Below are 17681 nucleotides of genomic sequence, written 5' to 3' on the forward strand. Positions count from 1 at the left end.
ATATCATTCACATTGGAGTTTGCTGGAGGCGGACTTCGTAATCTGTTCCAAGGTATCACGGCCGGAGCGATATCTAGTCTCCCGAACATTTCATTTTAGGTTTTGACAGCTGAATTAACCCATGCACGCGAGAAAACTGTTTTGAATAATTGACTGTATTTAGCTCGAAAATATAACTACCCCGACTAATTGGTTTTCGAAAATAAAATATAATTTTTTTGAGGGGCTATCAATCCCTATATTCACAGCCTGTGTCCACTTGCGCGATCTCTCTGTAGTACTCTAGAAAATAGAATAAAACTATTTTGTTTTTTTTAGAAATAAATAAGAGATTACGTTACCACTATGAAAGCGAATTCCAATATGAACTTTGTATTGTCACTTATCCAGTATCCGTGCAAAAAAAAAAAAAAAAAAGAAGTAAAAAGAAAGAAGTTTTTTTTCTCGGATCCAACGTAAATCCGTCTAACTTTCTAAAAGGAACGACAGGAACGAGACCTGTTTTTTTGTCTCGTTTTACTCTCAGGTAAATCCTGGAAAAATGTAAGTGCGGATTAAGAATTTCTGGCCTATAGGTGAGATCTTTAGCCAAAGTAGTGAACGGCATCAGTAGAAAGAAACTTTTCTAGGAGCACGTTTTGTAACACACAAAAACGAAAGGTTCAAAAATATTGTACACGGGTCTGTTATTGTAGTCCTGCTGAACAGTGCTGAAAAATCCTCATAACACACAATAAAACCTAAAAACGTCCCCGACAACGCAGTGGTTAGCGCAGTACACCACACTGCTGATTTGGCTGTTAAACTAGTTATCGAAATTTGATTCCTATTAAAAATTGTGTATTTTATTTTTATATAATTTTACTCTTGTTTTGCTAGAGCGGCGAGGGAAAAATATACAAAAGCAATACTGGTACACTATGCACTAAACAATCTAAATGAGTGACAAAGCGCAAGACAAAACTACCACTATAAATAGAGTCTAGTAGATTAATTTCTAGGCTGCTTTTGCCTGTGATGATTTAAGTTGTCTCTGGTAGCCTTGTATAGGTCGTGCATTTTTATCTCCAGTAGCTGTCTCATCGCGATTCCTTCTAATATCACATTACTTACGCCCCTCCGCCAAAGTCGGTTTCTCGCGCGCAATCCCAAAAGGATGAAAAGCATCCTACTGTAGCAGATAACGAAACTACATCAGCCACTCTATAATGTTTTCGCATACATTTCAGTAGTTGAAGAAGTGTTTACCCCAACTATGACTGGAATGGGAAGATGGGAGCACATTCCTTGAACTCTTGGGTTGCTCGCAAAATATTGAAGCTTGTGATAACCGCAGTTGCATCCAACGTCCACATTTGCCAACACCAGATGGTCTTGGCAAATGAACAGCACAAAATTTAAGAACTGGTAGTTTTAGAGTAGGGGTTCTTACGCTTGGGGGCACCTAAGTCATAAGGTGACACGAGCTCAGCTACACTCGCGCTGTCGCGTAAAAATCAATGAAGTGAAAAGTATGAACACATATTATATTTGCACTTAACAAACACTTGTTGTTGCGTGCGTCAGAGATATGATGGGTAAGGTAAAACAAGATTCACCCGTTTATAAACGATCAGTACATGTTTGGATAGAAGACCAAATCAATACGATTTAGTTTTTATCCTTTTCACGAGAACCTTTTCTCCCTCTCTTGTAGCTCGCTTTTTGCACTGCACACCCGTTGTACAATGCACGAACATTCAGATCTGCTGTTTTCGAGCACGTGGCTCTAGTCAAGGCTTTTCCTTGTGAACTTTTGAGAGAATTGCTCCCTTTTCCTCGAGTTTACAGCCATCTTGAATGTCCGCACTTCTGGTATAGGGTAAACATAGTTTTGATCTCTCCACACCACTGGAAAGTCTTTACGAAAAATGCGAGAATGTCACACATTGTTGTTTTGCTCCACGTATATTTTCTCGCATGTTCCAGGTTGAAACGTGTTTCTATTTTTTTTTAGTCAGCATACCAGATACGGAACGCACGTGACTGAGGAAGACAGGAAGCAGAAAATATCTTCGTTCATCCTTAAGCTGATCCTGTAGCCAATGCCGCAAGCACGAGCAAAAGAGCTCGGGGTCGTTGATTTAAACAGTTCTTCCGCAGGTCGAGCGCTCGTGCTAAAAATGCACGTTTCAAAGCCGGGAGCGCGGGCTAGCTCGCTCTTGTAGCTTTGGCTGTGGTCTCAGCTTAAGGATGAAAAGGGTATAGGCCATGCTGGGGGAGCCACTGAATGTTCCCAGGGTGCCGCATTCCATTTAGTCCGCTTACCAGAAGTCAATCCTACAGAAGCCAGTTTTGAGTGACTGGTTTACCCCTTGACGAAACTTATCAGTCGGCCACTTTGTGGATTGGCCCCGAACAACAAAAACGTATGCAGCACGATTTCCGCGTTACCACGGCTATGGCGGGCACGCACGCGTGCTCTAGGCATCGATGAGTTATGGACCAAATGGAAGGGGCGTTAATTTTCTCTATATATTTTTTACATCACGTAGCCGGTAATGTGGTTTGTCCAAAAAGAATTCCAGCTCGTTTGCTCGCTCCGGTTGCGCCGGTGCTGCGTTTCAAGCTCTATGCCTCAGACGCTAAAGCCTAACATTCGACTTCGATGTGTTTCGAGGCGAGAGTGAAAGACGAGACAACGAGGAACAAGTCACGCACAACTCGGAACGAAAAAAAACAACTTTAGTAAAAACAAAGCTATGTCGCCACAGGCCAGGAACGTGGGTTGAAGAGCTCACACGAGTGGGATTGCTACACTATACGTTTTCCGCTTCGACCGCATACGGCAGCGCCATAATGGGGATCGCGACTACTGCGCCCCGACTTGGCTCTGAAGCGAAGATTGAGAGTTTCAGTACTCTGGGAACATTCAATGACTCTAGACCGTGCTTTACGCATTCCTTTTGTGTGTCTTCGTCCGTGTGCGAAGTCGCGTCAAGACAGCCAGTGGAATTCGCGAGACAATGCTATGTCAACAATTACCGCGCCTCTTCAGGCTTCAAAGTGGCCAGAATGAGAAGACGCTCTAGAAGACAGGTGAGATGATCACTCATATCTTGTGTTTTAATCGAGGTAAAGCAAGCCGAAAGTCTGCTGCACCTTTCATTGCAGATGAACGTGCCTATTAGTGCAGCGGTCATGACGAATTTATTCTTTAGAGAGAGAGATGCAGGGCGACGTCATATTTTCCCTAGTGGCCTTATAGGACAGCGCCAACCCAGAAAGCAGTTAGAATTCGACGCATGCAAAGTGGTGAGCCTTTATATTTAGGGGCCCCCCGAGCGTAGGGACCTCTTATTCTAAAACTCCGTAACAAGCTTAATAGGCTTTTGACTTTAAAGTATTTGTTTAATCTTCTCCACTCCCTCGGTGAGGGCGTCAGAGTTTTAGGATATAATTCTCCCGCTGGTGTAGAGAATTTTAAGAGAGGTTTTGCTCGCCAGCTGGCTGGGAATCTTCCTAGCATAAACGCTGAGACCAAAAAATGGAGGGGCAGCAGAAGACAAAGTGTAATGCGCTGCTGGGTGTATTTACATGTCACCGACAGTAAGAGCACATTCCTTCAAGAAAAGGGGGGGGGGGTTGACATGCCCTTGGAGAGACTTGATCAAGGTTGACTGTCAAAGATCAAGGATCTGGAAAGGTTAACTGAAGAGTCATTTTGAAAGGCATGACTTTCTTTATCGTTCCCGTTCTTGTGCAATATTGTTTGCCGTTCCCTGGTGCATTAACCCGGATGCGTGTGGGAACTCTGACAGAGCCACTCTTTACCAAATATATTATGGTTAAGGCAGACCAAGTATGCCATCTTAAACTTTTACAATGAATACATATAAAAGTAAAAACCTTACGCTACCAGTTGAAGCCTCTAAGGTGTTATTTGAGAGTAAGGATTTTTTTTATTCAATACTCCAACCTCATTGACGTTTTAGCAGGGTGGGCAGTGTGGTACGACAAAGTACACCAAAAGTACATAACAGTATAAAGACACGCTGCAAACTATGTCCCGATCACCAAGCCAACTAACACAAGTCATTGTGATACACTTATAGAAAACATTTCAAAACGCCGTTCTGTAGTTGAAAAGATGTGTATTTTCATCACACTAACAAAAAAGAAAATTAAATAGGTATAAAACCAATATTCATCTGTCCCATTGGTGACATGATCGGCTATCAATGTCTAAGAAGAGGAAAGACAAAAACCTTATTTGCTTTATTGTCAGCTCGGGGAGATAAGTGTGATGCTTATCTTTATAATTAGTCTGTTCTTTCAAGTTGTGATAGGAAGGCCGCCAGAGAATCACTGCTTACAACTTCTGGACCGAGGCAGTTCCATTCATGAATAATTGAACTAGGAAAGTATGATTGCTCCAAAAAGTCGTTACGGCGGGAATATTCATTAAATGAAAGCGAGCAAGAACGTCTTGTAACGCGTGGTTGGAAAAATGAAATGTAGTCGGTCTTATTTGTCTTTTTCTGGGGATTTACTAGTAGGAAAAGAAATATAAGTCGCTCCCGTTGACGTCTCAAAAGAGAGGCGTTTAAGATCGGCCGCGGCCAATTTTAAACACTTAAAATTGAACGGAAAAGAATTTTACAGCTAAATTTAACAGAAAAAATTCCCCGCTGAATTTAGCGAAAAATTCCCCCCCTAAATTTAGCGGAAAAACATTCACCGCCACCGGAAAAAATTTCCCGTTAACTTTAGTGCAAAAATTTCTCGACTAAATTTAGCGGAAAAAAATTTCCTCCAAGTTTAGCGGCACACTTTTTCCCCTAAATTTAGCAGAAACGTTCTCCGCTAAATTTAGAGGAAAGTGTTCTCCGGAGGGGAGGAGAGGCACAGCCTCCTCTCCGTACTTTCCACTCCCCCTCCTCTTTAAGGGCTACGCTTTAATTCGGCGTTACAGAGGATCGTAAACGTCTTTCATTTTTTTCCCCCAAGGTGTTCCTTGGCTTGGTCCCGGTATTCTTTTTTTTTTACCCCAATTGGCGGTTTAGTAAAATCCACACTTGATCCTAGGATGCAATTCATTTACATTGAATTGGCATTATTATCGGTTATGCCCTCGAGGCGGTACCGATTAAGGCAATTTTATCTTTCAATATTTTTTAAGGCCTCGCCCTATCAAATGTGTTCATGCAGAGCACAGACACAACAATATCTGCAACACGTCACGAAGAAGTCGTTGAGCATTGGAATCACGTTCATGGACCGTGTGGTGCCCGCACAAAAGCATTCGGAAAAAATAGACATATAGCAATTTTGTCCAGAACGTTTTGTTTCCTGCTTTGTTCCGTAGCGCGTGAATGCGCGTCTCCCAGTACGAGCTATTGGAATTGACTGAGCTACGACGGTATTTTGTTATCGGATTTTTCTTTGCGCTTCTCCAATAGCGCGTTCTGTGGCCATCGGGTACTTCAAACTACTAAAGATAAAGCGGGGTATTAACGCTTGAACTTAGCTCTGTAATAAAATTATACAAAACGTGTGGCCTAGCTCTGCACTGTAAAAAATTTTCACCCCATTTTACGGGCAAAAGTTGCCGGTTCAATATTGCCGGTATGGTTTGTCGTAATCTAAAAACGGGACTGTCTGTAAAAACAAAGCATATAATTTCGTAAAATGACGAAACGCCCGTAGCTCACTTTACAGACGGTTATCCGTTTTCCATTTTACGGATAAAAGTTGCTGGTTCAATATTGCCGGTATGGTTTGCCGTAATCTAGAAACTGGACCGTCCGTAAAAACAAGGCATATAATTTCGTAGAACGACGGAACGTCTGTAGCCCACATTACGGACAGCTATCCGCAGGAAATGTGAAAGCTATTTGCACTAAATACCGAAGGACTATACCTTTCCGCCTTATAAGGCCAAAGCCTCGTGCCATCCGTACCACCTGCACCTTCGATACATCATGCGACTCACCTGGCAGAGCTCTAGATCTGCCAGGGGTGTCACCTGACGTATCAGAGGTGCAGGACTGGTGCGGATGACTCGTAGCTTTGGCCTTATATAATTCGGAAAGGTATAGTCCTTCGTTATTTAGTGCGGACAGCTTTCACATTTCATATGGATAGCTGTCCATAATGTGGGCTACAGACATTTCGCCAGTCTATAAAATTATATGCCTTGTTTTTACGGAGAGTCCAGTTCAAAAAGATGTAAAGGTCAAGTGCTTTATTATTTAGTGCGAAAAGCTTCCAGATTCAAGCAAGCCTAAGTCACATGAAGCTTTTGGGGTAGATTGGTATGGAGAGTTCATAGCTCCGTCATTCAATATATGAACTTGAATAATTTTTCATCCTCAGCCAAAAAGGTCATGTTTTGCAAAAGAGAAAGAGCACACAACCTGTACTTCTCAATGCCAGGATTTTGTTTGTATGAGCTCAGCTGTTCCTATAGATGACAGCTCAACAAACGAACCAATTAAGAAGTTTCGCCACAATACCTTTATTGGAAGAAGGCATGCCTTGCTTTAACTTTGGAGAAAATTTACATTATAGTTGTCCTTGTGTTGGCCATTTAGATGCCCCTCCATGCTTGTGCTTGAAGTTGTCATTCAATTGAAGACCTCCTCGGTATCTTCATGGTGCATGTAAGAGCAGCTTGAAATAAAGAGCAGAAGAGGATTTGCATTCAAACACAATTGCAACAAATTGTATATGACATGCATGGTTAAAGTAAGTGAGCAACGTGCTTACCAACTAGCCTAGCTCCTACTAAACATGACATATAAAATAAACCCCCCATAAATTGAACCAAAGTAAAAATTGGCATTGATTTGAATACCGAACATATCAAGTGCTTGAGAAATAAAACTAGCCAATTAAAATCGCACAACTATTCAGTGATATTAAGCACATTGGATTGAGCCAGATCTCCCTTAGTATATACAGTAGGCTTGCGATAATTCAAACTCGGATATTTATTACTTCTGGTTAAGTCAAACAAATTTCAAAACTTTGGTTGACCCGCTATGTTTTCAATGTATTCATAAGCCGCTTAACTCGAACGATGTTTTCGTGCATACTTTTTGTTCTCGCAGCACCGTTGAGCGCACTTCTTTCAGAGCACCGGTGCACTGCGGAGAAGCAACACCCGTGGAGCTTGCTTCCGCTGGTGTTGCTTTTCCGCAGTGCACCGGTGCTTGGTAAGAAGTTTGTTTAACGGGGTTAAAGCAGAGCGAACCGTGTATAAACATGTTTTACTAAAAGAGGGCGAGAGATAAAAGGGGAAAGGGCTACCGGCGCTTTCCCCCTTGCTGGAGCGTTAAAGACAGTGAAAGCCCCAGGTGAGAGGCTTTGCCGGTGTTCGGTGTAAGCATTGCCCGAACTTCGTTCGTGTTTTGTTCTCTGTTTTAAACTCCCAAACTTAATTAGAGCCACGGGCTTGGATGGCAACAGTCCCCCGGTCATCAAGGCACCGTTGCTCAGTTATACGGTGCACGAATAACGACAGAAAGCATTGAATACTGTCCGAGAGCCTGTGTAGCTTGCACGAAATCCGGCAAGGCGAGTGCGACTGCAGTGTCTTCAAGCTCCATCGCTTTCCACATGACCCCGATTTCCGGCAGTAGTGGCTTGCGTCCCTAAATCAAAAAGACTTTTCCCCAACGCCATCCTCTCGACTGTGCTCGGAACATTTTGTGAATGGAGTAGGCATCACATTTAACGCTGTACCGTCGATGAACACGGGGTGCGCTCGCAAGGTGTGTGCAAGTTGTCTCCTGATATTTGCTTTCAGCTTGTAACATTTTGGAACTGAATTTATTTTAATATAGATATTTCGAAGTGGTGACATTGACTCAATTTTATTATCTACAGCACTTAGTTGAAGGCTGATTTTCGTCGCCAGGCGTGGCTAGCGATTGTCAAAAAGTTAGTTCTGTTGCTTTGCCTGAATCGCAATCTCCTGTGCAATACCAGAGAGCCATGAGCCCATGCTGACCGTCACAATGCGACTAGATTCTTATTATTTTCAAAATTAGTACATAATGTAGCTGGAAAGAAACCTTAAATTTCTGTTGCTTAAAGTTGAAACATGCTCATTCATCACTGTTTATAAACATAGAAACATGCTCATGCATCGGTGTTTATAAACGTTTTATTTGAGGATCCCATGCCAACGAGTGTGTCTTTTGTCGAGAACTGAAAACAGCAAAGTCGAGATGGGCCTTTTGTTGGAGCGAGTCGGTCAATGATTCAACGATTCGGAGTTGATGCATGAGCATATTTCAACTTTCAGCAACAGAAATTGAAGGCTTCTTCCCGGCTACATTATGTACTAATTTTTAAAATAAGAAAAATCTAGTCGCATTGTGGTGGTCAACATAGGTTCATGGCTCTCTGGTATTGCTCAGGAGATTGTGATTCAGGAAAACCAATAGAACAAGCTTTTCGACAATTTTCAGCCACACCCGGCGGCGAAAATGAGCCTTCAACTCAGCGTTGTAGTTAATAAAATTGAGTCATTGTCAACAATTTGAAATATCAATATTAAGATAAATTCAGTTAGAAAATGTTACAAGCTGAAGCAGCAATTATCTCGAGAAAACTTGCACGCACCTTGCGAGCGTACCCCATGTTCATCGACGGTACAGCGTTAAGTTCGGTGTGCGCTCCATTCACAAAATGTTACGAGCACGGTCGAGAGGGTGACGTTGAAGAAAAGTCTTTTCAGTTTACGGAAGCAAACCACTGCCACCGGAGATTGGGGTCATGTAGAAACAGCCGCACTCAACTTGCCAAATTTCGTGCAAGATACATAGGTCCTCAGACAGTATTCAACGCTTTCTGTCGTTATTCGTGTACCCTAAAACCGAGCAGTGGTGTCACGATGACCGAGGGACTGTCGCCATCGATGCCCGTTGCTCAAATTAAGTTTGGGAGTTTAGAACAGAGAAGAAAGCGCAAACGAAGTTAGGGCAATGCAGATGCCTAACACCGGGACACAAATAGAGGGCTTGACAAGATCTCTTCGCCAACCAGAAGCCGAAAAGAATCTCCTAGCCGTGGCAGTGAGAAACAGTTTTAATAAGTGCGTAAGAGTTAAATGCAGTACCTCTTCATGGTTATGGTGCACAAAATGTTTCCATTATGGTTATGCAAGAAGATGTAAGAAACGACTGCGCTACATGATTTCTGTTTTGCTCAAACAAAGTCGGACTGCTTCCACGGCAGATTCCCGGCGCTCGGATTATGTCAATCGTTCTGTTGGTCATGCATGCTTTTTATATCTTCTATATCTTTATGTATCTCCCACCATGATGTTGCATGACCGTGATCAAAACATCATGTGCACCACATTTCCAGTCACAGAGAGTTACCACGACGCACTTATTAATTTTGCTTTTCGCAACCACCACCAGGGTATTATGCGAAGCTTTTGGTTGACCATATTTGCACTTCTGAAAATGCTCTGGAACATGCCCGGCCCACCTTCGGCCAATGGTGCTTCCTTATTTGCCTCGTATACATTCCAACGAATGGTTAAACTCTCCCTATATATGTCTCTGAAGCAGAGGAGACATGAGCGACAAAAAGGAGTGCTGCACTGCAGTTTCAACAGCAACTTGCGTGGACGCTGTGATGTGGAGGCGTGGCTTTACGTCACAGCATTCACACAAGTACAGGGTGATTCAAGGAGAGGCCAGGCTCTTTGAATCGATTGCAAAATTCGGTTTCTTAACCTATCGCGCTGCGACTTTGTGCAGCGTTGCCCACAGATGGTGCATTTGTTTTGTAAAATTTGCAAAGAGCAAACTTACTTGAGAAAAAAGTAAAGAAAGAAAAAGTCTTAGCTCCTATGGAAACACAGCGAAGCCACCGGTCTTCAAACAACACGGTACTGTTTCGCACGGGAAACAAGAAATGGCGCAAGCTGTCGCGACGCCAACTGCCGCCAACCAACCAGCAGACGACGCTGAGAGCCGGCGTCTTTAGCAGACAAGGAACTGCAGTTCCTTGTTGTTACAGCGCCTGTTTTTGTTTCCGCGAATGTCGCCGCCTGCGGAACGCGCACCGCTTTTGAGTCGAAAAGATTGTCTGCAAAAGACGCCCGCTCTCGGCGCCGTATGCTCATTTGTTGGCGGCGTTCATTGCGCCATCTCTTGTCTCCCGTGCGAAACGGCGCCGTGTTGTTTGCAGACCGGTGGCTTCGCTGCGTTTCCATAGGAGCTAAGCCTTTTTCTTTCTTTACTTTTTTCTCAAGTAAGTTTGCTCTTTGCAAATTTTACAAAAAAAAATGCACCATATGTGGGCAACGCTGCACAAAGTCGCAGCGCGATAGGTTAAGAAACCGAATTTTGCAATCGATTCAAAGAGCCTGGCCTCTCCTTGCATCACCCTGTATAAGAGACATTTTTGCTGGTTGAACAAAATTTTGTTTTGAGGTGTCATGCGCTGTCTAAACAGTCCCCGATAAACAACATTTTTGAGGGTTGAATAAACTTGTGTCATAAATTTTACCAATGTTTCATGAGTGGCATACCTGCTTATTATTAGTAGGCCTATGTAGAGGAAATCATCAGATATCTGTTTTGTGTGTGCAGCCATCCATGTAGCAAATCATAATTTATCTTCCAACATATTTGATGAACTGATAACTCGAGCTTTTGACAATTCATGCAAAATTTGTGGCTTCCTGGAATTTGAATTAATGAGAGTTTACTGTATGTCACATTCAAATTAATAGCTTAGCTTCTTGGGCTTAATGTAAACTGGAACCGGCTAGTGCAACTAAGTCAAAGTAGCAGTAAAAAGAAGCTGAAGCACTTTTTAAGAAATCTTAGTTAAGGGTGGACTTCCATAGCATTTTGTACCATGAATTCAGCGATCGCACTAAACTTGGGCGAAAGTCAACGTAAACTGCATTTATTTTTCAAAAATATGTGCAGTGATTGCAGCAGGGCATGCAGTGAGTCTCTCTTCCACCTGTAATCTGTCCGAAGCGTCGTGACGTCATTGTTGGCATCCCCAAGTCAGCCGATTGGTGAACAAGGGTTATCGGACCCTGCCAATGACGTCACTTTTGCCAGTTTTTCTTTTCACCGTTCTAGCGCTCTGCTTTGTTCGGTGTGCCGCAACATGCAGGGCTACGCTGAAATTTTAATGAATGATTATGACACTCCTACTAACAAGATCAAAAGAAAACTTAAGACACCATTTTTAAGATGTCCATATTCTAACTTTGTTTTTGTAATTCAAGGATTTTTCAGTTTTTCTTTAAACAGAGTGCCTATAAAGTACTTCATTAACCTGAAATAGCCGCCTCGGTGGCTCCGAGGCGAGAGCGCTTGCCTAAAAATCCCCATGTGGCGGGTTCGAATCCCGGCCGAGGAGCCCGCAATCTGACGGAGGCTTATTGCGGAGAAGGCGCCGTGTAATCGAGCTTTCGGTCGCACGTCAAAAGATCCCCAGGTGGTCCAGATTAATCCTCAGTCCTCCGCTGGGGCGTGCCAGATGCCCGTCGTTGGTTTGGCACGTAAAACCCACAAATTTGACTTTTTAACCTGAAATACTATACCCGTTTTCACCTCAAGAACCATAGTAAAACAAGATTTTCCACACTAGTGTTAAATTAGAACAATGAGAGCAAAGTTGTTTCATTAAGAGGTGCTCACCTGATATGCATCTGTGGAATCAGGCATTGACTAGCAATGACTTATTCCCCCCAAACTGAAGAGTTGGAAGAGACAAAAGATACTGTTAAAAATCAGCAACACTTCTGATGTGCAAACTTTACTGTTGAAGGCTGCTATTAGCAGTTTACGGCACTGGTGCTCAATCAAGACAATTAGAGAAAAGTTGTTTCTTTAAAGTAAAAACATTATTTAAAATTGGAAGTGACTTTTACCTTCAAAGTTCTATAACGCATGAAATGAAGTATTTAAAAGGTAGCTTTTTTTGTTGTTCATTTTATTTTAAACTGAATGTGTGTATAGGCCACATGACGTCAGATCACGCGACATCAATTTTTCTGCCAAATTTAGTGGGAAAGCTGAATTGGTGCAAAGGTCACGTAACATAAATCGCTCTGCTAAATTTAGCGGGAACCTTACTTTGTCTCTAGGTCACATGACGTCAGATCACGCAATATAAATTTTTCTGCCAAATTTGGTGGGGAAACTGAATTGGTGTATAGGTTCCGTGAAATCAATTTTTCCGCTAAATCTAGCAGGTAACCTGAATTTGTCTGTAGGTCACATGACGTCAGATCATGTGAAATCAATTTTCCCACCAAATTTAGCAGGCGAACTGAATTGGTGCATAGGTCAGATGACATCAATTTTTCCGCTAAATTTAGAGGGAAAACTGAATTGCTGCATAGTTCACGTGACATCCATTTTTCCGCTAAATTTATCAGAGAGCTTGAAATTGTCTGTAGGTCCTGTGACATCAATTTTCTGCTAAATTTAGAGAGGAAACTGAACTTGTGCAGAGGTTACGCAACAAAAATGTCCCCACTAAATTTAGTGGCAAAGCGCACGGACGGATGGACAACATTTTGGGATTGGAGGGCAACGTTAAAAAGCACCTCATGTTTAAGAGAAAAAAAAAAGCCGCTCACCTGATGGGCTTTTCTGGAAACAGGCTTTGACTAGCAATAAATTATTGCCTCAGGAATGAAGTGCTGCTTCAGTAATGGTTCCTGCACAGACAATTCAAGTGTAAGAACACAAGCCCCAAAATTTTCTTGCCATCCTCCTCCCCCTACTTTTTTGTGCATCTAATTAATTTTATCCCTTGGCAAATCCCAAAGATTTCGAAGTGCTTATCCCACGTCTTTCTCTTAGAGCCTAGTTCATGTTGCAGAAACTTGGCTGAGTGGATTAGCGGGAGCATTCATTGTTCATCGAGACACTTTTTCTTTCACCCCATCCTGTTCTTGAAAGCAGAAACTCCTCTCCCTTGACCACGGTCATTAAGGACTTTTTACAGATCATACACAGAAGGTTGGCATTGCCAAGGCAAACTCATGTCTTTACTTTGAGTATGGAATAAACGCATGTCTGATCTACGGAAAGTTCCTGTTATACCAAGGCTCGTACTATTCCGTTGTTAAAGGAGCAGGCATTGTTATAAAAACTTCCTTTCATTACATTGTTTCAGAGAACAATTGTTCTTTTTTTAATAGGATCAATTAATCATATGAGGATAATTGTCAAATAATGGCAGATTGACGCGATGGATTGAATCGCAATTTTCATCTGTGGACCGTTTGTCACGTTACCATCATGTCGGCTATTCCTCCGATTTGCACCTCGTCAGCAGACGCCCAGACTTAAGGGCGAAGTGCCCTTCCATGCCCAGATTTTTAGCGGGTGAGTAACAGTAAAAGCGTTCAAGGTAGAGCACCAACAGCAGAGCAATATTTTTTGGTTTTCGAATGAGCCATTCGCTGTTTCCGCTGTTTCGTTGTCCATTCGCTGTTTCATTTTGTCGAACCATTCTTATTTTCCACTCGTGAAAGAAGCTGCAAGAACTTTGCCCAGCCGACAAGCCGCAGGTTCTGATACTCCTCCGGGTTGGTGTTAAGAAGCTTCAGTGAAAACTTGCCTAGCAAGTTGCAAGCTTCCCTGCATGTCCACCCAGTTTTCAACGCAGCCAAGACCTTTCTTACGGCTGTAGTGTGCTGAAGAGTGGTGCACAAGCAAGCAGTGCGTGAAGGCATTTCCAAATGCCCCTCCGCAACACCAGGACTTCATCACTTAGACGCTGAAGCCTCCTGGAGCAGGACGATACTTGTGTCATGTGGTTAGTAAAGCTAGTAGTGCTTCACGCTAAGCCTGTCATGATGCTTTGTCTCGCTCGGTATGTAACAGCAGCACACAATACTTTTTCATAATAGCACAGTGATCGTAGTCGCAAACATCACTTCTGACCTTGGAAAACTGTGCCACAGTGCGATGTTGGCATTTTGCGGAAATGCAGGGCCGGGAATAGGTTCAGTTTGTCCTCGCTGTCATCTGCTCGTCTCCTCCGTATGGATGTGCTTGGGGGACTGATGTTCCGTAGACGTCTTGTCACTTGATCAATTTATCTGCGGATAAGTTCATCATCTGAATTGGCCATAAGTGGACAGCGGAGTCTGCAGTGACTTAATGGGGTTATGACACGAAAATTAAACGGATCCATTATTCTTGAAATGGATTGCTCATAGACTACTTAGTATATACACCAAGTTACGCAACTTTAGAGCTCTGGTAATTGCACTACTCAATTTACGAATTTGTATCATTTTCATCTGGCGACCAGGCAACACTGCCCAAGTTAGTCACATCATGGTGCCCATAAAGCATGTGACCATGAGCGCTCTCTCATTCTAGGGGCCCCCATGATCGCCCAAGCTCTCCTCGCCGCGGCACGATCAAAAACGCTCGCGCAACTCGGCAACCCAAATGCTTTTCTCGCTCTTGCCGCCGGCCCGTTGACCTTCCACCCTGCGTGCGCCTGCGAGATATTCCCGGGCGACAGTGACCACAACGAGTTCGTTTGTAACTCGCCGTCACTGGAGTTTGTCGCCAGCGGGTCGCAGTCAAAATGAACAGCTTTCAACATCTCTTGATAGCAATCATACTCATCGCTGCTGCAATCAATGTCGAACACTTCGACAAGGCGAGCGATGTCGTAGACGTAATCATCACAAACCGCATGCTCGAAACGTGGAAGGTAAACGAGAAAGCTGAAGCTCGAGACGCCAAGATAGCCAAATCTGTGAGTGCGTGCAAGGAGACATCGCGCTGGAGGCTGGCTACAAAGCCAGCCTCCAGTTCTGCTCGGATCCGCCCCTCCGAGGGATTCACATAAAAGTGGATTTATCCACGAAATTATCGCGCCATTCTCAAAACAAATCTAGCAGGGTTACAGGAACATACAATGGGTCCTAGCAGTATAGCTATCTTATATTGCATTTTTGGCGTGTCATTTCACGCCAAACATTTCTGTTGACGTTGCCTGCACGTCATAAAAGTGTGTCTCGTATCCAATTAGACATTGTCGAAGGAACGAGGAAACTGCATAATAATGTCACACACTGTTTACCTTAACCGTTTCTTTTCTTCTTCAGTTTTTGATCCTAAGTTGTTTTTTTCTATATTTATTGCACGTACGGCCCAAGCTGCACATGTCTCCACAATCAGTCGTCACCCTTAAAAATGTGTACAATAAAAAAAATACATGCTGCCATCTCTGAGCAGCACCGCAAACTGTGCTCGGAACAAGCCTGGGATGTCCAAAAAGAGCCAAGGGGCGAGGTATAGTGCGCGGATGAGTTACACTCATCCTAAACGGTGTAGGAACGGCCCTAGGTGGACGAACGAGGCTCGTCCAAAATGGGTTAAGGTGCACCAATACCTTCCACGTCGTTGAATCTTATGTAGTAATATATGATCCTAAATTGCCAGACTAGGCTACAGAAAATAAAGAGTAAGAGGAGGACGGGACGTCATAACTTTTCATGTTCTCATTTTTGCGCCAGTCCTGTATTAAAAGGTTTTCATAGTAAAAGTGACGGTTGTATTTTATCTACCCTTTTGTTTCTCGCAATCTCCTGCCTACCAACTCAACCAGCAAAGTAATGCCCCCCCCCCCCCCCCCAACACACATCCAACCCACAATAGATATTTTTGGATAGAAGATGCCATGAATGTGCTGTGCATGTGAACCAAGCTGAAGACAAATTTGCGGTCTGAGGGAATAAAGAGTTACAAAACTGACAAACATGGCAGTAGCATACTTTTCACTTTTGCACATGTACAGAACAGCTAATTTCTATTAGAAAAGCGGAAAAGCCCAAGGCTATCAGGTTGCTCACCGACAGCAACTACCAGAAAGAGAAAGGGGGGGCGGGGGGTCATGATTGTGAGGGCAGCTGGTCTGTAATGCTTGTGCTTTCCTGAAAGTTGCAAGTAAGACTTTTAAAGAAAAATGACCTAAACTATTGTAACAAAATATTCTTTCATTTCATTTCTCATACCAAAAAGGTTGGCATGAGGAACTTTGCCTAACTGACACGACGCAGAATCTGGTACTCATCTGCGTCAAAAAGCTTCTGTAAAGACGCGTCTACCACGCCGCAATCACTTTGAATCTCCAATCAACCTTTCACCCAGCAAGCCTTTTCTTGTGGCTGTAATGTACTCAAGGCGCAAGTGCAAAGTGAGTGAAGGCATCTCCAAATGCCACTTAGCGGGCCCAGGACTTCACCGCCTCCACGCCAAAGTCTCCTCGAGCAGGACCATGCTTCTGTCTCTGCCATGGTTTAGTTTAGTAAGGCTAGTGGCGCTTCGCACTAAGCCTATCATGGTGTTATGTCTCACTCTGCACGTAACAGTGGCGCGCAGTTCTTGTTCAAAACAGTGCCACAGTGTGGTCGCAAACATGTTCGGCTCGTCCTGGCTGTCATTTGCGCGTCTGCTCCTTCGTGTGGATGCGCTTGGGAGACGGACGAACCGCGGATATGATCAATCAGTCTGTGGATCAGTTCGTCGTGTGAACCAGCCATCAATGAAGAGTGCTGTTCATTTTGAACTTGATATAAATAGCCCTTTTGCAAAAACCCCCAAGCACGAGGGTTTGTGGGAGAGACTGTCCCTCGCCTAGCCGCTCTGCCTTGAGGTTGCATTGCCTTGTCGCTTGCCTCCTCTTAATCCTCTGTTTTTTGATTCCATTACCTGTTTTTATCTATTCCAATGTATTTTTTATTGCTTCTAAGCATAGGCGTAGACTTCGGGGGGGCATCGGGACTCGTGCCCCCCTCTGGTGAGATCAGCGGAGGGGAGAGGGGGGCAGGGCAGGGCCCCACCCTCGGGCCCTGCCCTGCCCCCCTAAGATACAGCGGTGTGCTGTATCTTAGTTAAGTAAGCGGCACTCGAAGGCATACGCTACAGTGCGAGTAAATGGAGCGAGCGTGAGTGGCCAAATCACAGCGCGCTCGGCTCTCACATCACGATAGTTGATTCAGAGCTGTGCCTATCCCTATGACATGTGCGCGGGTGTTCATAAACGGCTCCTCTCGACTGTACGCGCGTCAAATTGAACCAACACAAACAGGTAACAGCGCGATAGGAATCTGTAGCAATGGTAGTACTCATCCCGGGAAACGACGCGCGAAGCGGCATGTTGTCCGTCGGCACTCCCGTCGAAAAAGGCAAAATAAAGCTACAAATACTATATACGTATATACAAGAAATATTGTGCACAGAAGAGAATAGAAACCCTTAGAAGCGATAAACAATACACTGGAATAGATAAAAATATGTAATGGAATCGAAAAACAAGATTAAGAGAAGGCAAGCGACAAGGCAATGCAATCTCAAGGCAGAGCGGCCAGGCGAGGACAATCTCTCCCACAGTTCCTCGCGGGCGGGCCGGGGCCCTCGGGAAAATAGCGAATCGTCCATTAACTGAGCAGCACCTTTCTGTAGGATGGGTAACCTAACCTAAAACCCCTGGATATGCTTGTGTTAGTTTCTTAAGTGGTGTCAAAGTGCCAGTGCACGAGGCCCGTGCAGCACTTGGACGCAAATGGCAGTGTAGCCCTGAAATGAAAGGCATCTGGAAGTGAGTTGCATGTGTCTCTCGCGTTCATACAATTCAACCTGAACCGTATGTATGAGATTTAGCGAGCGACG

At 43.8% G+C, this 17681-nt stretch overlaps 1 long non-coding RNA gene across 1 annotated transcript; it reads right to left on the reverse strand.

Moving 5' to 3' along the window:
• Window positions 1-6620: 6620 nt before the first annotated feature.
• LOC121833394 lies at window positions 6621-12647 on the reverse strand. Its single transcript, XR_006076669.1, has 3 exons — window positions 12617-12647; window positions 11670-11751; window positions 6621-6654 (listed from the first exon to the last, which is right to left on the reverse strand). It is a non-coding gene; the product is annotated as an uncharacterized LOC121833394 (long non-coding RNA).
• Between the last annotated feature and the right edge of the window lie 5034 nt (window positions 12648-17681).

Source organism: Ixodes scapularis, unplaced genomic scaffold (assembly GCF_016920785.2).
Source record: "Ixodes scapularis isolate PalLabHiFi unplaced genomic scaffold, ASM1692078v2 PGA_scaffold8__174_contigs__length_109621045, whole genome shotgun sequence".
NCBI lineage: Eukaryota > Metazoa > Arthropoda > Arachnida > Ixodida > Ixodidae > Ixodes > Ixodes scapularis.